The following is a 25,059-nucleotide window of genomic DNA, read 5'->3' as shown; positions in this document are numbered from 1 at the left end:
TATATGTGTGTGCAATTTATATACATAGATAAATGTATGAATCCATTTATACATTAATAGATATTTAAGTTGTTTTCATATCATGGCTTTTGTGAATAGGAATGAACATGGGAAGGCATATATGTCTGTGAAGTCAGCCCTCTAGGATTGCTTCAAATTTTCTGGATAAATTCCCAGAAGTAGGATTTCGGGGTTTTGTGATAGTTGGACTTTTAATTTTACAAGGAACCTCCATAATGTTTCCCACAAAGGCTATAATAATCTACATTAGCATCAACAGTGCCCCAGGGGTCTCCTCCCCTCCACACCTTCATAAATAATTGTTACATCTTGTTTGTTTTCTAAGAAGATGTGAGGTGATATCTCATTATTTGAGTTGCATTTCCCTCATGATAAAAGATGTAGCGCACTTTTAATATACTCTGTTTCCCTCATGATAAAAGATGTAGCGCACTTTTAATATACTCTGTTAGCTATTTTTATGTCTTTTTGGACAAAATGAAAACACAGTTAAATTGAAAAGTAACCTATATTATGGGTTGGAAAAGTTAATATAATTAAGACATCCATATTATCCAAAGCAATATACAAATCAACTCTATTTCTATCAAAATTCCAATGCCAGTTTTTACATAAATAGAAATAAAAATTTATACTAAAATTTGTAGGAAACTACAAAAAATCCCTATGACAACAGTAATTTTTATTGGTTCATATTGATAGTGCAGAATAGTAGGTATCATTGTGGCATAATAGTATATGCATATTTAATAATGTGTTCAATTTCACTCCCCAGTACCTTTCCTTACATCCCCCTCCTCCTTCCCCATATTCTCTTCCTTTATCTACCCTAATGATCTCCATTTTTTATAACATCATTTTTAATATTCTTTTCATATAGCCTCTACATATGAGAGAAAACATTTAATACTTGTCTTTCTGTATCTGGCTTTTTTGGGTTAACATGTTACTGTCCAGTTCCATACATATTAGTGCAAATGACATGATTTCATTATTCTTTATAGTTGAATAAAAATCCATTGTGTATATATATCACATTTTCTTTATTCATCTGTCAATAGATATGGCTGATTTTATAACTTGACTACTGTAAATTGTGCTGTAATATATATATGCATATACTTCCAAAGTATGCTGACTTTGATTCTTTGAAAATAGAGGACATGGACACAAACCCACATAAATACAATTTTCTCATACTAGACAAAGGGGCCAAAAATATGCAATGGAGAAAAGATAGCCTCTTCAACCAATGGTGCTGGGAGAATTGGAAATCCATATGCAACAGAATGAAACTAAACCCGTATCTCTCACCATGCACGAAACTAAACTCAAAATGGATTAAGGACCTCGGAATCAGACCAGAGACCCTATAAATTATAATTACAGAAGAAAAAGAAGGTCCAGATCTTCAACATGTCGGCTTAGGACCAGACTTCCTCAACAGGACTCCCATAGCACAAGAAATAAAAGAAAGAATCAATAACTGGGATAGATTCAAACTAAAAAGCTTTCTCTCAGCAAAGGAAACTATCAGCAATGCGAAGAGAGAACCTACAGAGTGGAAGAAAATCTTTGCCAATCATACTTCAGATAGAGCACTAATTTCCAGAATATAAAAAGAACTCAAAAAACTCCACACCAAGAAGGCAAATAATCCAGTCGACAAAAGGGGTAAGGAAATAAATAGACACTTCACAGAAGAAGATCTACAAGCACTCAACAATCATATGGAAAAATGTTCAACATCTCTAGTAATAAGAGAAATGCAAATCAAAACCACCCTAAGATTCCATCTCACCCCAATTAGAATGGCGATTATCCAGAATACAAGCAACAACAGGTGTTGGCGAGGATGTGGGGAGAAAGGTACACTCATACATTGCTGGTGGGGCTGCAAATTAGTGCAGCCACTCTGGAAAGCAGTGTGGAGATTCCTCAGAAAACTTGGAATGGAACCACCATTTGACCCAGCTATCCCACTCCTTGGCCTATACCCAAAGGACTTAAAATCAGCATACTACAGAGATACAGCCACATCAATGTTCATAGCTGCTCAATTCACAATAGCCAATTGTGGAACCAACCTAGATGTCCTTCAATTGATGAATGGATAAAGAAACTGTGGTATATATATACAATGGGAATATTACTCAGCCATAAAGAATGATAAAATTATGGCATTTGCAGGCAAAATGATGAAATTGGAGAATATCATGCTATGTGAGATAAGCCAATCTCAAAAAACCAAAGGTCGAATGATATCGCTAATAAGTGGATGAGGACACATAATGGGGGGAGGGAGGGGTTAGTGTTAGGGTTAGTGTTAGGGTTAGAATTAGGGTTAGGGAGTGGGGCAAAAATGGAGGAAGGAAGGACTGTATAGAGGGAAAAGAGGGATGGAAGGGGTGGGAGGGGAAGGGAAAAAATAATAGAAGAATCAAAACAACATTACCCTATGTAAATTTATGATTACACAAATGGTATGCCTTTATACCATGTACATACAGAGAAACAACATGTATCCCCATTTGTTTACAATAAAAAAAAATTGAAAATGTTACCATTTGAATATGAGATATTCCTCAAAAGTTCATGTGTGAGACAATGCATAAGGTTTGGAGGACAAATGATTGGGTTATGATAGCCTTAACTTAATCAGTTAATTAATTTCTGGTGGAATTAAATGAGTGATAACTGGAGGCAGGTGGGGTATGGCTGTAGTGAGTGGTTAATTGAGGGCATGGCTTTGGGGTATATATTTTATATCTGGAAAGTGGAGTCTCTCTCTACTTCCCAATTATCCTATGAGCTGTTTCCCTCTGTCACATTCTTCCACCATGTTGTTCTGTCTTCCTGGAGACCTGAGGAATAAAGACAGCAGTCAATGGACTGAGACCTCTGAAACCATGAGTCCCCAAATATATTTTTCCTCCCCTAAAATCATTCTGGTCAGATCGTGTAGTCACAGCAATAAAATAGCTTTCTACAACAAAAACATATCATGGAATTGTATAGTTGGAAAAATAATCTTCAAAAAGAAGAACAAATATGAAGATATCCCATTTCCTAATTTCAAATTGTTACAAAACTATAGTTAACCAAAACAGTATGGTACTGGCATAAAAAAGGACACTTAGGCTAATGTAACAATGCAGAGAACCGAGGAATAAATGAGAACATATACGTTCAAATAGTTTTCAAAAAATCACCAAGAAAACACCAGAGGAAAGGATAGTTTCCTCCATAAATGCTTGAAAAACCACATATTCTCATGAAAACGAATAGGTTCACCCTTACTTTCAGCAAAAAAAAAAATCAATTCAACCTGAAAAGTTGAGATTCTTAGAGGTAAATGTAGGGAAAATGTTCCCTGACCCTGGCAACGATTTCTTAAGTCTCACATCAAAATTCAGACAGCAAAAACATAAAAACCAAACAAAACAGACACTAATCAATCTAAAAAACTTATGTACTACAAAGACTCAACAAAATGAACAGGCAGCCTATGTCTTGGAAGAAAATAACTGAACATGTATCTGGTGAGTTAATATTCAAAATATGTAAGAAAAATACACAACTTCAAACAAAAATAAATAAACAAGTAATAACTGGTCACAAATAGACAAAATAGACCATCAAAAACAGCATTATATTGGCAGCAAAATAGACATGTAGACCAATGGTACAAAATGGAAGACACAGAGACAAATCCACAAAAATGCAGTCATTTCATACTAGACAAAGACATCAACAACATACATGGAGAAAAGATAGCCTATTCTATAAATGATGCTGGGAAGACTAGAAATCCATATGTAACAAAATGAAAATCAACCTTACCTCTCACTCCGCACAAAATCAACTCAAAGTGGTTCAAAGACTTAAGCATAGAGCAGAGACCCTACTCCTAACAGAAGAAAAAAATAGGCCCCAAATCTTCATCATGGTGGCTTAGGACTTGACTTCCTTAACAAGACTCCTAATGCCTCAATCATCACCAACAAATCCACTGTTTGGGGAAGGGCATGGGGGATTAGAAAATAAAGACTCGCACATGCAGATTTTGAAGATGAATAGCTGGGAAACAGGTGAAGTTCTGCTCTGATGGAGAAGCAGAGCTAGAGTTAGGTCAACAATCTTTATTGATCTATGTCTCATCATCAGGTTCATCTTCAAAATCTGCACGTGTGAGTATTTACAAGCATTATTCTTTGTACTCAGAAAGTTACAGAACTAGAAACATCTATGCAGCTTTTTTCACAGTTGCGATCCACAGTTGCAGTGTGAAATTTTAAGAGCTTTGCATTTTCTGTCAAGAAGGTCTGTTGTTTAAAGTTAGTGTTAAGCCGGGCAGGATCAGTTGTGGCAGAGCTGGTGAAACATTGTGGATGTCTACCATGTTGATTCCTGTATTCCTGGGAGCTGTTGCACCTGGGATCAAGGTTGAAGTTAATAAGACTTTTCCCCACTGCCTCCTCAAGCAGGGCATTACCAGGAGCTAGGCATCCTTGCCTTTATAGAGAAACTTTCCCAGGCACCAGGCAGCCATAGCCATGAGGTCACCAGAGATCCCCAATATCAGTCACTTCTTTCCTATTCTCTGTCAGCATCCTCACATCCGAAAGTGCAAGTAGTAAAATTAAGAATCAATCAATGGGATGGAGTCAAACTAAAAAACTTCTTCTCAGCAGAAGAGTGAGCCTATAAAATGGGAGAAAATCTTTACATCATGCACCTCAGATATAGCACTAATCTTCAGGATATATAAAGGACTCAAAAAAAAAAAAAACAAAAAAAAAAACAAACTTAACACCAAAAAAACAAATAACCCAATCAATAAATGGGTTAAGGAACTGAGCAGACACTACACAGAAAAAAAAAAAAAAAAAATACAATCAATCAACAAACATAAAAAAAAAATGTTCATCATCTCTAGCAAGTAGAGAAATGCAAATCAAAACCACTCTAAAATGTCATCTCACTCTAGTCAGAATGGCAATTATCAAGAAAGCAAGCAACAATAAGAGTTGGTGAGGATGCGGGGAAAAAGATTCACTCATACACTGCAGGTGAGACTGCAAATTGATGCAACCTCTGTGGAAAGCAGTATGGAGATTCCTTAGAAAAATGGAATGGAACCACCATTTGGCTCAGTATCCCACCCCTCAGTTTATACCTAAAGGACTTAAAATCAACATATAAAGTGACACAGCTACATAAATATTTATAGCAACTCAATTAACAATAGCTAAACTATAGAACCAAACTAGGTGCCCTTCAACAGATGAATGAATAAAGAAACTGTGATATATATATGAATATTAATCAACCTTAAAGAAGAATGAAATTATGGCATTTGCAGGTAAATGAATGGAACTAGAGAATATCATGCTAAGTGAAATAAACCAATCGCACAAACTCTGTAATCCCAAAGACTTGGAAGGCTGAGGATGAAGGATCAAGAATTCAAAGCCAGCCTCAGCAAAAGTGAGGCACTAAGCAACTCAGTGAGAACCATGTCTCTAAATAAAAATACAAAAAAGGGCTGGGAATGTGGTTCAGTGGCTGAGTGCTCCTGAGTTCAATCTCAGGTACCAAAAACAAAACAAAACAAAAAACCAAAGGCCCGATGTTTCTGTGATAAGCATATGCTGATTCTTAGTGGGGGATGGGGTAGGGCAGAATGAAGGAATTTAGGGATTGAATAGAAGAAAGTGAGGAGAGAGGTGGGGCAGTGGGGATGGGAAGGACAGAAGAATGAGACAGACATTATTACCGTATATACATGTGTGATTACACTACTGGTGTGATTTAGCACCATGTACAGCCAGAGGAATGAGAAATTATGCACCATTTGTAAACGATGTGTCAAAATGCATTCTATTGTCTTGTATAACTAATTAGAACAAATTTTACAGAAAGAAAATTGATATTCCATATGAAAATAAAACTTAAATCTTAAAAGACAAAAGGAAAAAAAAAAATTAGGCAAGGACCAGTATAGATGTTTTTCCAAAGAGCTTTTAAGTGCATTCTTTGGGCTGAAAAGAATGTAGTCTATTGAAGGAAAACAAGTTCTTTTCTCACTTACGCGGAAGCTAGAGGAAGGAAAAAGTACACACCATGAATGTAATAGACAGACTATCAGGATAGATGAACACAATTTGGGAGGTAGGAGGGGAGCGTAAGGAGACATAATGGGGAATTGAATTGATCAAATCCTGTTTTAAGCCACAGTGAAATCCACCATTCTGTATATATAATATGTACCACAAATAAATAAAATAAGAAAAAAAAAAAGAAAGAAAGAAATGCATGTTCAAATTCATGTGACAATGAACTCTGCTAGAATATCCATGTGAGCTGCTCTGGCCGCTGTGTTAGTAAGTATGCAGATTTAGAGTTGTGAAAAATGTATGTGTGTGTATACGTGTATATTCATATTTTTAATATCATGATATCTAAGGGCAACATTAGAATTTAATTTAATAATTAATGCCTTTATTTTTATTTTACTTTTTTATTTATATAATTCATGCTTTTATTTATTTATTGGTGCTGGAGATCCAGTCTAGGGACTCACTCCTGCTAGGCATGTATTTTTTCTACTGAGCTATACCCTTGGCTTGCTTATTTAAAATTCTAAACTGGCAACAATTCTTCCCATAAATTAAAACAAGTATTTTGATGAGCAAATCGAGTTGCTTTTAACAGAGAAGTTCTGAAGAAAGCAGAAACACAAACGAAAGTCAGATTGGTCATGTATCAAGCTCTTTGTAAGTCAGGGACAAGAAGACAGAGCATAAGAAAATAGTTAGCATTATAATACTTTAGGTTACTCTTTGTGTGTGGTTAAGACAGAAGAAACTTATCATGTCAATTGAAATGAACTTGTTTGGAAATTTGGCTGTCCTCTCTCTATTTGTGACTTGTCAAATATTTTCTCCAGGCCTCAATCAAATAAACAGCTCATTTGTAGCCAGGTAGCACGGAACTCCAGCATGAGGGCCTCCATTTTAAATTTTGTCATAATCTGTACAGGAGTCTAGTTGAAAACAGCGTCCTCCTATGATTTTTATTAGCAGTTTATGAAGAGTTTAATAAATTATCAAAATAAATAGAATATTTTTTTACAAAGAATTAGAATTTTTGAGTAGGAAAGGTAGTTTCTGCAGTTTGTGGTAGATGTAGACCATGGATTTAAAGCAGTTTTATTCTTTTTTTGCTTTAGTTCATTTTTAATTGACACGATTGTGCATGTTATGGGATACAATATATGTCTCCATGCCTACTCACGCGTTAGTTGTTTCAGTATACCTAAGACCTAAAATACAGTTGTCAGGGAAAGAAAACGCATGAAAGAGTTAAGATCACATAACTAACAGTGAACGTATAAATAATGGGTCATGGACTTTAAGGTTTTTGAAGGAAATCTATAATGTTAGGAAGCAATATTATAATTTAGATATGGGATTACCCTTAGGCTCAATATAGATGATGAATTAGATCACCATTATAATTCAGTTCAGTTTTTCATATTCTCATTCTTATTGCTGTACTTAACATTTCATAATTTCCCTCCAAAACTTGACCCCTGAATAAACATCTGCAATCTGTTCTATTTCTGTTTCTAAGTTTCAGTAAACCGCTAGTGTTAAGCCGCCTGTTCAGATATTTAACACAGTTATTTCTGTAAATCCCAATCAACTAATATTACAATAGTACAATGCAACTTCTATATGTTTGTAGTCTTTCCAATGATATCTCAAAATATTCAAGGATTTCATCAACTGAACTCTCATATCATTGCTAGCAAATGATCTTGACTTTCTCTTCAAAGAAAAATATAAACAAATTATTTCAAACATTTTTACTACTTGTATATAAAGATGAATTTCCCTATTTTACCTTTCTTTAAACACTCTGTCAAAAAACACAAGGCATTCTCACTTCCATTCAGTATAACCCACAAATTCTCTCAGTGCCAACTTTTTATTGATCACTGGGGCAGGGTTCCACTAAATAGATTTGCTCTCTCTCCCACATCTTAATCTTCTCATTGTCTTCTGTTTCTCATGAACATAAAGACACTGAACCTCTTAAATACTCAAAGTGATACAACTTCTTTGGTTTAACTTTCACTTTCTACAATCTTATACTACATCCTTTAATGTAATTTGCTACTTAAAGTCTTTATTTGTAAATTATTTTTTTCCTCAATGTATTGTGATTACACTCAAAACCAATTTTATGGCCTCTTTTCTTCGGTGAAACCACTGGAGTCAACAAAAACAATGGGTTTATTAATGTATATCACAATTTTTACCACATATTCATCTTTATCCTTTGGCTTCTTTGAACATTGCCTACATGTCTTTCTCACTGCTATGAAGTGCATTTCCCAGTCTTTTATGGATTTAGCTCTCCCACCCACTTTAAAGAATGACAATAATTTCACTCTTTCTTCTGTCCTTTTGTCTCTTGTTGGATTATAAGTAAGAATCCAAACGTGTGTCATATGTATTTTCATTGTGCTTGACACTCCAGGAACTTTAGGAAAAGACTGTAAAGAAAACTGGAAAGGTGGCTAAAATGTTGCCATTTTGTTGGGAAGAAGGAGCTAATGCAAGGGATAATTCTCAACAAAAGGCACAAATCTGCTGACAATAGAATTTGAGCGATAAAAGTAAATTTAGTTCTGAGATTCAATAGACTATGAATGAGGACAAGTTATTTAAGATTTTTAAATTTGTTATTTCAAAATTAGAATGATGTGTACATTGTAAAATAAGTGTAACAATCGATTGAAATAAAATAAGTAAAACAATTGATCCAGGACCTACAATAAAAATGGAATATCAGTATTCAAATTATGTATTTATTGTTATTTTTATACTTGCTGTTTGTTTGAAGGCTTATTTATTCTTAAATAAATAAGAAAGATTCTACCTTGAACAACAATGAAGAAGAGATAAAAACTAATAGATGAGTGGAGATGAATTCATTAATTAAAAAATTACTAAGCCTTAAAATGCATGTGTAACATTGACACTGTTCTGCAAAACTGAGAGTAAATGTTAAAAAATTAATCATACTTCTATTTGTTCAGTAATACATTTGTATTTAAAATATTATGTGGGAGATCTATATCAGAATTTGAATGAAGTGTGTTTTTTCCTTTTTTCAAGCTAAATGGATGGAACTAGCTAAATGGATGGATATCATGCTAAGTGAAATAAGCCAATCCCCAAAATTTAAAGGCGGACTGTTTTCTCTGATAAGCAGATGCTGACCCATAGTGGGGGTGGGTAGGAAGAATGAAGGAACTTTGTATTATGCAGAGGGGAGTGAGGGGATGGGGATGGGGTGGGAATAAGAAGTATGATTTTTTTTTTTTAAGAGCACTTATCAGGTTAGCACTCTTTAGACCAGAGGACCCTGCACCTAATAGAAGACAAAGTAGGCCCAAATCTTCATTGTGTTGGCTTAGGATCAGACTTCCTCAACAGATTCCCAAGCACAAGAAATCAAAGCAAGAATCAATAAATGGGATGGACTCAAACTAAATAACTTTTCTTAGCAAAGGATAAAATCAAGAATGTGAAGAGAGAGGCCTACAGAGTGGGAGAAAATCTATTCCACATGCACTTATCTCCAAAATTTATAAAGAACTTACAAAACATTACACCAAAAATACAAAGAACCCACTCAATAATGAGCCAAGGAACTGGACAGACACTTTACAGAAGAAGACACACAGGCAATTAATAATATATGAAAAAGTGTTCAACATCTCTAGTAATTAGAGAAATACAAATTAAAACAACCTCTAAGATTTCATCTTACTCCAATTAGAATGGCTATTATCAAGAACACAAATAATAATAGATGTTGGCGTGGATGTTGCTGGGGATATGCAAGTTGGTGCAGTCACTCTGGAAAGCAGTATAGAGAATCCTAAGAAAACCTAGAATGGACCTACCTTTTGACCCAGTTATCCCACACCTCGGTTTATAACCAAAGGACCTAAAATCAGCAACTACAGTAACACAACCACATCAATGTTTATAGCAGCTCAGTTCACAATAGCTAGATGTGGGAAACCAACCTAGATGCCCTTCAACAGATGAATGGATAAAGAAATTTGGTATATATACACAATGGAATACTATTCAGCCATACATAAGAATACTACTATGGCATTTGCAAAGAAAAGGATAGAATTGTAGAATATCATGCTAAGTGAAATAAGCCAAGCCCAAAAAACCAAAGGCCGAATGTATTCCCCTGATAAGTGGAGAATGAATATATAATGGGAGTGGGGTCAGGTGGGAAATGAGAGAATAGTATGGGAACTTTAGAATATGTAGGAGGAAATGAGAGGGAGGGGAGTACGAAAAATGGTGGAATGAGATAGACATCATTACCCTATTTACATGTATGATTACATGAATGGTATGAATCTACGTGGTGTACAACCATAGAACAAAATGATGTACCCCATTTGTGTACAGTGAATCAAAATGCAGTCTGTAAAAAAAAATTAAAAGCTAAAAAAAAAAAAAGTTAGCACTCTTGTTCAAAAAGGAACCATTAAGTCAGTCAGCAAACACACCAAAGATGTACTTGGAAAATAATCTCAAATCTCTGAATTAAACAAATTGACTGCTAAAAGAAGAAAAGAAAATAATTCTGGGCACCCAACTGTCCAGAATAACTCCTTGTAGGAAAACTCTATCTCAGCTGATATTTGCAAGATGAATTTTTTAAACAGGCTACCATGTGAAAAATATTACAAGTAAAAGAAACTGTATCTATGTGCCTATAGACAGGCACAGGAACTGATAGAAATAGAGGAGAAAGCATGTAACCAGAACACAGGGAGTTAACAGAATATTGCTGAGGAATGATTCTGAATACAGACTGAAGCAGTTCATTCAAGATCTTATAAGCAACAATATAAAACATAAATGATTCTGAGTAGTGGAGGGACATATTTATTAACCAATGTTTACTTCATTTCATATCAGATATTTTTATGAATTAGGGACAAAATTTTCTGCTCCAAGGAGACAACTGAATAAATAAGTAAATTATAGAGTATGTGAGAAATGTTAGTGAATAATATGGGAAAATAAATGCTCAAGAGAATAAATAATGCCAATCGGTTGGAGTAGGAGTCTTAGTGATACAACAATTTTAAGGAGGGAAGTTACACAGGCCAATTGAAAAGATGGCATTTATTCTCTTTTGACTGTTTAATATCTTTCAACCTAGTGAGTTTTAAGTAAAGTTATATTTTATATATTTATGTAAAGTAAACATAAATTGTCTCCTAGCTTTACCTGAAATATGTCAATGTAGTCACATATTTTATATTGTAGACTAAGCTATTGCCAATAATTACCATTATGTTTACAAGTCTTAGTAGTATAATCTTCCACTGTCCTTTTCAATTTCACTATATCTCAGAATTTTCCAATTGCAGAACACTTATATATTCTCATTATTTTTATTATCATCTGAGATTTGTATATTAATGAATTTTATTCTACCATTTTTATGCTAATAGACATTTGAATTCTTCCTTTTATTAAAAGATTTCAAAATATTATAAAGAAATAATCATAACCATATCTTTTGAAAATCAGTAATTATCTCTGTAGGATTCGGGGATATAATATATATATTACCAAAATCATTTTGGACACAAAATGTCAAAAATCAGTTCAATGTTAGCCAACAACACTATAAGAATATGTCAGTCTTATATTTTACTTTGCAATAATCACTCAGTTTTATAATTTCCAGTACGACTAAAAGAGTATCTCATTTTTATTATTTTATTTTCTTGAATTACGGGTGAGTTTATTTTTTCATTGTTATCAGTAGTTGTGTTTATTATTTAATTCACATTTCCTTGCTGTATTTAAATCTCTTTGATTATTAATAAAATCAGATTTTTCCCATTGCGCTAAAAATATTCTCCTGGAAGTCTTTTCATTTTTTTCAATCATTCATTGTATCTTTCTTTAAAAACTAATGTTGGATATAGTCAAAATCAGCATTTCCTTTCTGGCTTCTTGCTTGAAAGACCTGGTGGATTTTGCTTAGAAAGATATTCATGTTCTATATTTATAAAGCATTAATCCACAATTTCTTATTCATGGTTTTATTTTTCATGTTTCAGTTATAATTTAAGACATTTGGTTTGAATTTTTGAATTTTGTTAATAATATTTCTCTCCAAATGCTCATCACTTAATATAATATTTTGATAAAATGTATCTATTCTTTGGTAATTTAAAATGCTAACCAGGCATATGAAATGCAAGGAGGGAATCAAATTATCTATTTGTTGTTGCCATGATTCTATCTACAGAAAAACCTAAAGTCCACCAGAGACTTTAGAACACATAAATGTAGTTAGTAAAGTTACAGAATAAAAAAAAAAAAATACATGTACAAAACTCAGTAGCATTTTATATGCCAAATAAGGAAATTTTTGAAAAATAACAAAAATAATCTCATTGCAAATAGCTATAAAAGTAAAATAAATAACTGAAGAAAGATTAACCACAGACATGCAAAGGCCCTTTACAATGAAATTATAATACACTGATGAAAAAAATTGTAGACCACACACAAAAATGGGAAGACCTCCTATGTTTATGGATCAGACTAACTAAGACTGTTAAGATGTGCATATCATCCAAAGTGACTTAGAGATTTAATGCAATCCCCAACTAAATACCAACATTATTCTTTGCATAAATCTAAAAGATCCAAAAATGTATATGGAAATATAAAATACCTCAAAAAAAGCAAACACAATATTGAACAAAATGAATAAAGTTAAAGGTATCACAACACCTGATCATCAGACATATTACAGAGCTACGATGATCAAGACAGTACAGTACTCATATAAAACAGTGACACCAAGACCAAAGGAACTCAACAGAAGTCCCAGAAATCAACTCATGTTTGTACTGCAAATCAATACTCAACTAAGGTGGCAAAATCTGACAACAGAGAAAGGACAGCCTATCAATAAATGACCCTGAGGAAAAGTGGGTATGCATATGGAGCAGATTGAGTCTTGAGCCTTACATCTCAAAAATTGAATTCAAATAGGTTAAAGACCTAAATGTGAAAGTATTAGAGGAAAACATTGATGACTGCAATGGTTAATTTGAATTGTCCACTTGATTGGAATAAAAGATGTGGATGATTAAGAGGCTTCTGGGTGTGTCAATGAGGACATGTCTAGGAATGATTGAAATGTGGGATAGTGAAGTGAAGTCGAGACCCTCCCTGAGCATGGGCAGCACTGCCCAATAGGACAGTGGCTTGGATGGAATAGAAGTTGGTAGAATAAGGAAGCAGTAGCAGGTGCAAGCTCGGTTCTTCTTGAATGGCTTGTTGATTGCTACTTCCATCGTCTGAAGATATGGGATTCTTGCTTCTTCACTCTTTCAGAGTGGACTCTGCTAGTGATTTTCCAGGCAGTTTCCGGAAGCCTCCTTCTTGTTTTGAGGCTTCTGCATCTTGGACTGTGCAACTGCTTGTTCTCCCAGCTCTCCAGCTGCAGAGGGCCATTGTGAACTATCCAGCTTTTTGGTCATGTAAGTCAACCTAATAAATCCCCCTATAAATCATACTTCCTATTGATTGTGTTCCTCTAGAGAACCCTGCCTAATACAATGATAAACTTCAAAACTTTATTATATGTAGTATTCGTTTTGAAACCAGATTTCATAAAACACAGGCAGCAAATTTAAAAAGGGGGGACAATTGGGATTATACTAAGCTAACAAACTTCTGCACAACAAAGGAAATCATCAAGAGTGAAGAGGCAAACTACAGAACAGAAAAAAATAATTCCAAACTGCACATCTCACAAGGGATTACTATTCAGAATATATAAGAAACCCTAAAACCTCAGCAACAACAAAACCAAAATAATCCAATTAAAATAAAAAAAATAATCTGGATAGGTCTCAAAAGAAGGGAAAATAGTGGTCAAGAAATGTATTAAAAATATTCATCATCACCATCAATCAGGAAAATGCAAATCAAAACAAGATACCATCGCACCCCAGTCAGAACAATTATTTCATAAAAGCAAAGGACAACAATTACTGGTGATGATGCCAAGAAAGGAATTCTTATTCTCTGCTGGTGGGAATGTAAACTGATGGGAAGTATCATGGGAACAGTATGGAGGTTCCTTCAAAAATTTAAAATAGCATATGATGCAGTTAAACCTACATGATGGAAAGAAAATCAACATATCAAAGGATTGCTCAACTCCATTTTGTTTTTCAAAATCAGTTTATATGAGGTCTATAGGAATAGTTGGGTTGAATTATTTTTCTATGTAGGTAATGGATGGTCCTTGTCTTAATTCATAATCAAAATTGTAAGCTTAGAGTAAAAAGAGGGCACAGGTTTATGATAGAATTTGTGAAGAAAAAGTAATTCTACTGTTCTGAACAGATATTATTATCACAGTTGAAAATGGTATCTGAGGTAGCACCTTTCAGATCATGCAGTGAGAAGAATATGATTTAAGAGGTAAAATAAGAACATCTGAAATGGTTCAGAGTTGTGACTCAGAGATTCAGACAGTGCCATTTTGGAGTTCGCGTCTCCTGGTGTTTCTATTTGCTATGGGATAAGATTCTGGAAACTTAAATGTGCCTTAGAAAAACGTATACAGATGTTCTTTTCTTAACCAGAATCACAGTACGTAAAAACTCAAATGTTTGTTTTCAGACCATCAGATCTGTGAATTCCATCCTTCTCTGGGTTGGATTATCTATAATTAGATGCTTTGTATTAAAATATGATAAAAACTCAAAATCTTTTATAAAATAAATTATTGAATCTTTATTATCACCCATGTACCTTCCAAGCAAATACCCTGATAACACCACCACTAGTTCATTCTCCTGATTAAAATTGGGATTCTTTTTCAATCTAAAATGCCCAGTAATCTAGAGTAGATAGAGCTTGGTGTGGACAATATATCTTCTAGAAAGGGAATATTAGTTGTTCTTTTCCCCAAATAGAATCTGTCAGTCCATTTATTGAAATTCAATGAAATTTTCATTTAACCTCTGTGAGGTGGATATAAAGAAATAAATTTCTCTGCAATTCATTTATAGAAATTTACATCAAAAATAATTCAGCAGGATTATCAAAAGAAAAATTAGGGAATATATAAATAAAACATGTCTTCTCTGTTAGCATGTCTTTTTGGAAAGAGTGTGTATGTGTATAATTATATATATATGCATACATACATATATATATACATATATATATATGATTGAAATAAAGTGTTTAAATGCTGAATTAATTTTTAAAGCAACACAAGAGGCAACTCCTAGGACTATATTCACTATGTACCTAGAAAGTTGTGGAATAGTGCAGTTTAGGGGTTCACCCTTGACCATGCAGGTATCAAATTGCAGCATCCATTTAGAAGTGATTGCTGCTCTTATCCATCAGCAGTGTCAGGCAAATGCTCTTCCTTTCCCTGCTGTGACTTTGACCAGAATGAACAGAGTGCAGCTGATCCCTGCCACGTTCCACCTCACAATCCCTACATTTTCTCTTATTTTTCCTTCCAATAAGTACATCTCAAAAAAGAAAAATCACAAGATAATATGTTAGGAAATATGGGTAGAAGGCTGGGACAGAGACATTTTAGTGAGATTACAAATATTTGTTAACAATTAAAATCTAGTGTACAAAACTTCAGGGGGGAGGGAGTCATTTAAATTTATCAATGAATGTGTATAAAAATGGTGTGATCATCATTGTAATACATTGATTTTGTTTTGAGTAGATAGCTTTCATAACTTTCACAAAGAAATTAATTAAAATAATTCCTGTATGAACAAAAATAGTAATCTTGTAGAAAAACTCCCCTTTCTTGATATTTAAATGCCAAGTAGTAGTCATGTAATGGTACACTGACAAAGAGATTTAAGTACCAAAGATCTATCTTATAGTAAGTCTTAAAAAAACTTATTTGCAAAAATTTTAAGTAACATGAACAATTAAGAAGATGAAACTAAGAAAGGATTTGCTCCATTTAGTGCTTCCAGACTTTTGAAACACCGGTTATTGATTGATTAGTCTATTGTACGGGTTATATGTCAGTATTTCTGTAATACAGACTGATTTTCTTTACTTAATAGCCAAGAACCAAAGCAATGTTGGTTTAAAGGTGCACATTAGCCAATCTATTTCAACTAAAAATGTGTTTATTTGACATAAAAGTGTTTTTAAGATTTTATGTCTATATGGGCTGGGAATCTATCATTCTCTATATTAAGTTATGTCAACACTTAAAATTGAGTTGTAAATATTTGGCAACTAATTGCAACAAATGAATTATACAAAATATGCCTGCAGATGCCTGGTTGCTGATATTGATCTTAAAATTATGGAGTTAATGTGTACACGTTAGTGCATTGTCTTTTTTAAGGTTTCTGTGGGACTTACTCCTGCTACCGGTTTTCATGCCTCTACTTCTACTTCATTCAACAAATAATGGGTGCTCATTATAATAATAATATATGCCATTTTTCAAGCTTTTCCTCATGTTTTAACATTTCCAATTGCTATTAAAAAGATATTTGTAACTATTCACCACACAAAACCAGAGAAGCAGCAAATTCCAGTCCTTCTAATTATTATTTTTTAATTTAGAAGATTAATTACAAAAATAACACATTGCAAACCACTTTTCTTCACTGAGCACCCACTGTGTGCACTCAAGACAATTAGTAGATGTTTTCTTAATTACTTCAGTCATAGAAGTTGATACAATTCTTCGTTTTTTCTTGAAGCCCAGTTTCCTGTACAAAACCACATTGCCAGTTAAATATCGGTATCTAGAAAGGATCCTGTCATGTAACAGCCAAAATCTGTATATTTTCCTTTATAGCTTGCTAAATGCCATTTAATTATTTTTTTCATTACTTGTTTTACTGTGATTTTTGACAATAGAAGAAAACTGATTTATAGAAGTTAAAAATAGCTTCAGTTGGTTCAAGTTAGAATGTAAAGCTCATTCTTTGTGATAACATATGAATGATACACTCCAAATACACTAAACATAGATGGGAAAGGGCAGATATTTTTGGTTGGACAGTTGTCATTAGGCAATAAGTAGACATCAAATGATTTAATGATTATGATGCAAAATGATAAAACAATGATAGTGATAAGCAATGTATTCGGAAAAAAATGGCAAAGTAGTCATGTGATGGATTGCCATGCTTTGCTGTAGAATCTGTAGAAAATGATCACATTTTCTTGATCAAATTAGTTTCTTTACACTTTGCATGCTGCAGGCTCTGATTTTCACAAGCCCAGCTTTATTCACCCTGGCTAGGTTTTCTCCTTTCTCACAGTCTTGAAATTTCTTCCACTTATGGCCACACTCTACCATTTTTCCTAATGTGTTTCCATTTAAAAAAAATTTTTTTAAATTTTTTTAAGTGATAAATAAAATCATACATCTTTGTGGGGTCCCATGCTTGATAGTTGTATTCATTGCATAATGTTTAAATCAGGTTAATATATTTACCTTCTCAAATTTTATCATTTCTTCATGGTAAAACTATTCAATGTTCTTTCTTGTAGTACATTATTGTTAACTATATATACCATATGGTGCAATAAATAGTACATCAGAACTTGCATCTAACTATAATTTCATACCCATTGACCCACTTTTCTCCATTCCTCCTCCTTGATTCTCCCTAGACTCTAGTATCTAAAATTCTACTCTCAAATTCCATGAGATCAATTTTTTGGTTTTCATATATGGATGAGATCATGGGGTATTTGTTTTCTGTGATTGACTCATTTTACTTAACATAACAATTTCTGGTTGATCCAAGTTGTCATGAAGACAACAAATTCAACAAAATACCATACGAATTATGCTATTATACTCTGTATATGTGCATTTTCTTCTTCTTCTTTTTTTGTTTAGTTTTGTTTTGATACCAGGAATTGAACCCTGAGATGGTTTACTTCTGACCTACATCCCCAGTCCTTTTTATTTTTTTATTTGACATGGTCTCATAAAGTTGCTTAGATCCTTGCTAAGTTGCTGAGGCTGGACTCTTAACTTGTGATCCTCTTGACTCAACCTCCCAAGCTGTGGGGATTACAGGCGTGCACCACCACACTGGGCTATGTGTGTTTTCTTTATCCTTCCTTTCGTCAGTTGATAAATATGTAAGAACAGTACTGGGTCCCTTTATCCTCTTGAAGGACTTTGCCCGAGTGGTCAGAAGACCTCCCCTGAAAGCTACCTCTTAAAATTTCCAAAAAATTCACAATACTGCCAAACTGAAGAATAAGCCTTTACTCCATGGGCTTTGAGAGACATTCCATTTCCAAACAGTAGCAACAACTGATTTGTTAGCATATGCCTACAACTCTAGGAATTGTTTTCCAGTTCCTTAAGCACAGATATCCATTACTATTCTGAGATTGTTCTATCTAGCTACAAAAGAAACTCTGACTGTTCTTAGGTCAGTAGGTCAATTTCAAGGTATGACAGAAACAATCTTCAAATAAACTCAGAACAGGAAGATCCCAAGTAAGTCAGTGTTTATAAACTTAATGAATCTGACTTGCATATACATATGTAACAAGCAATTAGTTTTTGCCAACGTCTGAACTCTGCAATGACCGAAGCGTGGCTATTTCAGTGGCTGACACTTCTCACAGAGGAAATAGCGGTCTGAGAAAAAGATACAGGTCAATAGATTAAGGAAAGCCTACCTTCCACTCTCCCACTTACACTCATTTTTTTCCACCTCTATTTCTTCTCAGTGTGTCTATCTTCTTCTGGAAGGTGAGTCCAAGCCTTGAATTCCTCTTTCATTAAGCACTAAAGAAAGCATCTATCCCTCTCTTTGCTCAAATTCTGATACCGATGTCCAACTCTCCAAACACCACAGTTTAATCATACTCTTTATGGGCAGCATAAGTGGCCATTTTCATATTATGTTATGAAATCATGCATTTTATGGGAAATTAATTACTTGAAAATGTTTTAAAATTAATTTTATGTATCTATATAAATTAGGCATTTCCTTAGTAAGTTTTTCTCATTAATATATAAACATGGTTTATGAGTGGCACTAGTATACTCAGCATTTCTAAACTTTAAGGAAAATGCTGATGTGTAGCAAAATTCCCAACTAAACTTCGTTTTTGCTCTAAGGTCATTCAGGTTTCAATGATTAAAAATGCTCAAGGATGCACTTCATGTTAATCTTGGGAGGGGCATAGATTGACTGACCTCTGTGGAAATTAAATATCATCTACGAAAATGCATCATTCTTTGAGTCTTTGTTCTTCCTCAAATTATTTTTCACCCCATTACTTTTATATGTTTTTGTTTCAATTTAATACATTACATATCTTACAGACAGAACATCCATAAATTTATTCAAACTGAAAATATTTCCATAACAGTAGCAAGAGAACATAATAGCCTCAATTCATATGATTCCTTTTCTAAGATTCAAAACATGCTTTGGCAATAGTGTTTGTAATCTGTGAAACATCCTGAAAATAATGCATTAATTTATTAATAAGGTTGTTATACCAAGGACACAGAATAAGAAGTAGAATTTTAATATATTCTAGCATTTACTCATTCACCCCAATCTAAACCTTCTGCAATAAAGTCAGATTCTGAAAATAGTATCTTGACAGTGAATTTGAAAAGGAAATTTTCTTTTTAACTTTTCTTAGCTATTTGCTAAGGTACATTGAAGCTAACCTAAGCTCCGGAAGGTTTTATATTAGTTTTAAAAAAATTCATGGTTGGGTCAGAGAAATGCTTGACAGCTCATACTAATAGTTTGTCTCAGACTTTCTTGGAAGCATTAATATAAAGTGATTCTTCATGCTACATCATTCATGCATTGTAGTAAGCCTAGTAGAGAAAGAATTTTGACAGGATCCTGATCTTCTAAAGGTTGCAATCTCTAATATCTGCATGTGTAGGATGGTGGTAAACATAGATCCTGAAATGCTTTCGCTTTTCACTTTGACAAAAATATGGAATAGCCAGTTTGTTTCTCAGTTGTTTCTTCCAGGCCCAGCTGGATATTTTTGTTTCCATATTACATGTGAATTTTTGAAGAGAAGGATTTAGGGCTGTATTCAAATATGTGAATTTGAATTCATATAAAGAGAGTTTTGGTGAGCCATTAACAAACTGTGTGATAAAAAATGTCACTGGGTATCTGTCTGGCTGGGAGTGTCAATTTGAAAGGTCTCCTGGAGGGAAACCTCAGGGAAGCTTTTGAACACCTTTTGGAGTCTCTGCTCCATTTCTCATGAGGGTGCTGAGCATATAAAATTCCTTAGTTTAATATAGGTATTAATTTGTGAATGTCCTAAACAGAATATTTTAAGGTATTAGGTAAGAACTTTTACATGGTCATTAGTGTTCCTCCACCTCCCTTCAAGTTGTTTTTTGTTGAATGTGATCAGGTTTCTGGAGAAATCCTCATGAATTAGCCAAAATTACTGGGTCACTGAGATCCACTCTTCTTGGTGATCTAGGGCATAACTTGCTCATTAAAATCTCATTAAAATACTAAATTCTCTGCAGTGGTGGGGGGTGGGGAGCTTTCACTGTTTTTGAAAATGTGATATATGAAGCATGACCTTAAGCTGAGCATACTCAGGAATGTGCCTGCCTCTATAAGTAAAGAAGAGTCATTGAAAATGAATACGCATGAGTGTCCCAAATAATATCACCTTGCATTCTTTTTTCTGGGAAGGCTCTGCTTTGGGGAGTTACCCTGTGTTCTTATTGCTTCAGGTAATAAATCTTTCGACACTTTTATTTCATGGTTATGCATTTGGTTTTAGTTCTCCCCCTTTTATTGGGCCCTAATGTTATAAGGCATGGACCTGATGGGAAGCTGAAGCAGCCGCCAGGTTCTCTCTTCACAGGTTCTTGTGATCATGCCAGAGAGATTTCAGATGTGTCACTCTGGGTATCAGGCATGGGTTTTTAGAAGGCAAAGGGAAAAGGGGACACTAGAAGGAGAGAGTGAGTCTCCTCAGAGAAGACAGGAAGGGCATGCCTCTCTTCCCTCCCTTTTTATTAGGATGGTCCTGGAAAAGTTTCCCAGAGTTCCACTGGGACCTACCTTTTGACTTTAGACTGATAGCACAGCAGCTGTATAAACTGCCTCGAAGAGAGGATGATGTGGTGCTCAAACACTAGGAGATTTGAGGAAACTGAGCCCCCTGTTTTGGCCTCAATTTTCTTCTCCCTTAATGGATTCATTCTCCTTTGAATACCCCTCAGCAACCTTCAGTTGCCAGGGTAATTGGGGGTTGGTGATTAGGGATGGTCCAGGCTGACATGATCTTCTTTCTTCTTAACATGTTATAATTATTCCTGGGGGAAGTTGAGACATCCCAGGACCCCAAATTCCAGGTTCTTGCATCTTAGATATAGTTCCCTGTGGTTTTCAGTCCCCCTTCAATTGCCCTTTTCCTGCCCATCCATTTGGGCCTAACTAGCCACCTAACACCAATACCTCAAGAAATGTAGCTTTTAAAAAAATCACTGTCCACATTAGCTTTTGTTTTCCTTGTCAACAACCAACTCCCAAGTTTCACCTTCTCGTGTGGTGAATATGAGACAACCTAGTACGTGACAGATTGGTCACCTCTCTAGTGTCTCAGAGTTGGCATTCCCACCTGCACTAGGATCTGGTAGTATGCTAGAACTGTTTTTCAGGAGTTCCATAAATTTCTGCTGCAGACGACTTGGATTTACTCACTGCATGAAAAGCCTGCATTTCGTTTCTCCTGTTGGGGTTTGCCATAAACTTCCTATGACTTTTGTTTTTCAGGTATCAATGCTCACAATAACATAGTTAAAGAAGCATGGCTTCTTTCAGCATAGCATTTAGTTGCTGCAGGGACCATCCCTGATGAGATCACCACTAAAACGGGTAGTGTTTGGGGTCTTGTGTTTCACTCTGTACATTTATGGATGCATGACAGTCACATTAGGGATATGATGAATTCTAAACATGGAGACTTACCAGGCATTGTGCTTACTTCTTTGTGATGGAATGTGTATGGTACCATAATTAGTCCATTTCCCACTCTGCACATTCTGTCTTTAGCCCAGACCTTCAAATGTCAAGTACTAATGAAGCATATTTCCGTTACCAATATATGTGCTTAGTTAATTGTGCTTAGTTCTAGAAATTTCAAAAACGTAGTCATATTAGTTTATCTATTTATGTATCAGATACATAAATATATATAAGTATATATAAGTATATTTTGTTCATATACTAACTTATTTGTATCTTTGCGTTTGCATGTATCAGCAATTCCTGATTACTTGTGTATAATGCTCCATTGAATGAATATACCACAATTCATTTATCTGGTTTTTGGGTGAGGGACATTAAGGGCTTTTCCAATTTTTGGTTATTACAAGTTAAACTTCTGTGGAAATTCTTGTATAAGAGTACTTCTGGATGCATGCTGTCATTTCTTTTAGAGAAGAGTTATTTCTGAATTGGAAGACAGATATCTGTTTAGAAAAAGCTGCCAAAGGGCTAGAAATAGAGGTTAATCATAGCAGCCTTCCTGGTGTGCATGAGGTGCTGGGGTCAAAACTAGAAAACAATTTAAAAAAACCACATCCACCAAACTTTGTCCAATCAATGAAACTATTAAATACCAAATGAGTATAATGCTATTAAACTCTTAACAGTGATAATACAACAGTCTGTTTCTCTATATCTGTACCATTTGGTGTTTGTGATCCTGACAATTTTTATTTCCTTTGTTGACAATTTTTATTTCCTTGTGAAAAGATTTATCTGTTCAAATCTTTTGTCCATAGTTGTGGTATTATATGAATTTATTGTATGTTGTGCTTTTACTTGTATACATGCATACACACTTATGCTATTTGACTGAAATAAATGCTGAAAATACTTTCCCCCTGTGACTTTTCACATTTTAAATTTTACTTACATAAATTTTACATTTTATAAATTTCAACAAATATATATTTATATATATTTTGTATATGGTGCTGGGTATCCATCAGGCCTCACACATGCCAGGAAAACTCTCTACTGCTGTGCCATATTCCCAACCCTCTATGATTTATGTGTTCTATATCCTTTCTAGGAAATTATGGTTTGCCTAAGACATAAATGAATTATCTAGGTGATTTCTTACAAATTCTTTATTATTTCAGTTTTACATTTAGGCCTGTCATTTGTCCCTCATTAGTGTTTCTTAAGTTTTAGATTTTTAAATGTTTTTAATTTGTTCTAATTAGTTATTCATGATAACAGAATGCATTTCAATTCATTGTACAAGAATGAAACATGTACACAACGTAGAGTCACATTATTCATGAAATAATACATGTACCTAGGGTAATGATGTTTATATGATTCCATGTTTCCCACTCCCATGTGCCTGCCCCTTCCCTACCTACTCTCTGCCCCATCCAAAGTTCCTCTGCTCTTCCCTTGCCTCTCCCCCCCAACCCCAATTACGAATCAACATTCACATATCAGAGAAAACATGTGGCTTTTGGTTTGTTGGAATTGGCTTATTTCACTTAGACTGATATTCTCCAACTCCATCCATTTACCTGCAAATGCCATAATTTTATTCTCCTTTAAGGCTGCGTAATATTCCATTGTGTACATATACCACAGTTTCTTTATCCATTCATCTATTGAAGGACCTCTAGATTAGTTCCACAATCTAGTTATTGTGAATTGAGTTGCTATAAACATTGATGTGGTTGCATCACTGTAGTATGCAGATTTAAAGTTCTTTGAGTATAAACTGAGGAGTGGGATAGCTGGGTCAAATGGTACTTCCATTCCACGTTTCCTGAGGCATCTCCCTACTGCTTTCCAGAGTGGTTGCACCAATTTGCAGTCCTACCAGCAATGTATGAGAGAGTACCTTTATCCCCACATCCTCACCAACACTTATGGTCACTTGTATTCTTGATCATTCCCATTCTGACTGAAATGAGATAAAATTTTAGAGTGGTTTTGATTTACATTTCTCTAATTACTGAAGATGTTGAACATTTTTTTCATATATATATTGACTGATTGTAAATCTTTTGTGAAATGTCTATTCAGTTACTTAGGCCATTTATTGATTGGCTATTTCTTTCTTTGGTGTTAAGTTTTTTGAATTATTTATATATCCTAGAGATTAGTGCTGTATCTGAAATGCATGTGGTAAAGATTTTCTTCCACTCTGTAGGCTTTCTTCATGTTATGATTATTTCCTTTGCTGAAAAAAAAACTTTTTAGTTTGAATCCATCCCTTTGTTTATTCTTGATTTTATTTCTTATGCTTTAAGAGTCTTGTTAAGGAAATCAGATTCCAAGCCAACATGATAAAGATTTGGGTCTGTTTTTCTTTCTGTTAGGCGCAGGATCTTTGGTCTAATTCCTAGGTCCTTGATCCACTTTGAGTTGAGTTATGTGCAGGGTGAGAGACAGGGATTTAATTTCATTTTGCTGCCTATGAATTTCCAGTTTTCCCAGCAGCATTTGTTGAAGAGGTTAAATTTTCTCCAATGTATGTTTTTGGTACCTTTGTCTAGTATGAGATAATTGCATTTATGTGATTTTGTCTCTATGTATTCTATTCTGTCCATTAGTCTACCTGTCTATTTTGGTGCCAATATCATGCCATCTTTGTTACAGTGGCTCTGTAGTACAGTTTAAGTTCTGGAATTTTTATGCCTCCTGCTTCACTTTTCCTGCTAAGGATTGCTTTGGTTATTCTCTGTCTCTTATTTTGACAAGTGAATTTCATAATCGCTTTCTTTATTTCTATAAAGAAAGACATTGAGATTCCAATTGGAGTGGAATTGAATCTGTGTAACACTTTTGGTAGTATGGCAATTTTGACAATATTAATTCTGCCTATCCAAGAACATGGG

This window comes from Sciurus vulgaris, assembly GCF_902686455.1.
Source record: "Sciurus vulgaris genome assembly, chromosome: 12".
NCBI classification, from domain to species: Eukaryota; Metazoa; Chordata; class Mammalia; order Rodentia; family Sciuridae; genus Sciurus; species Sciurus vulgaris.
The sequence above is the reverse complement of the archived record's forward strand: the minus strand, read 5'-3'. Positions refer to the sequence as shown.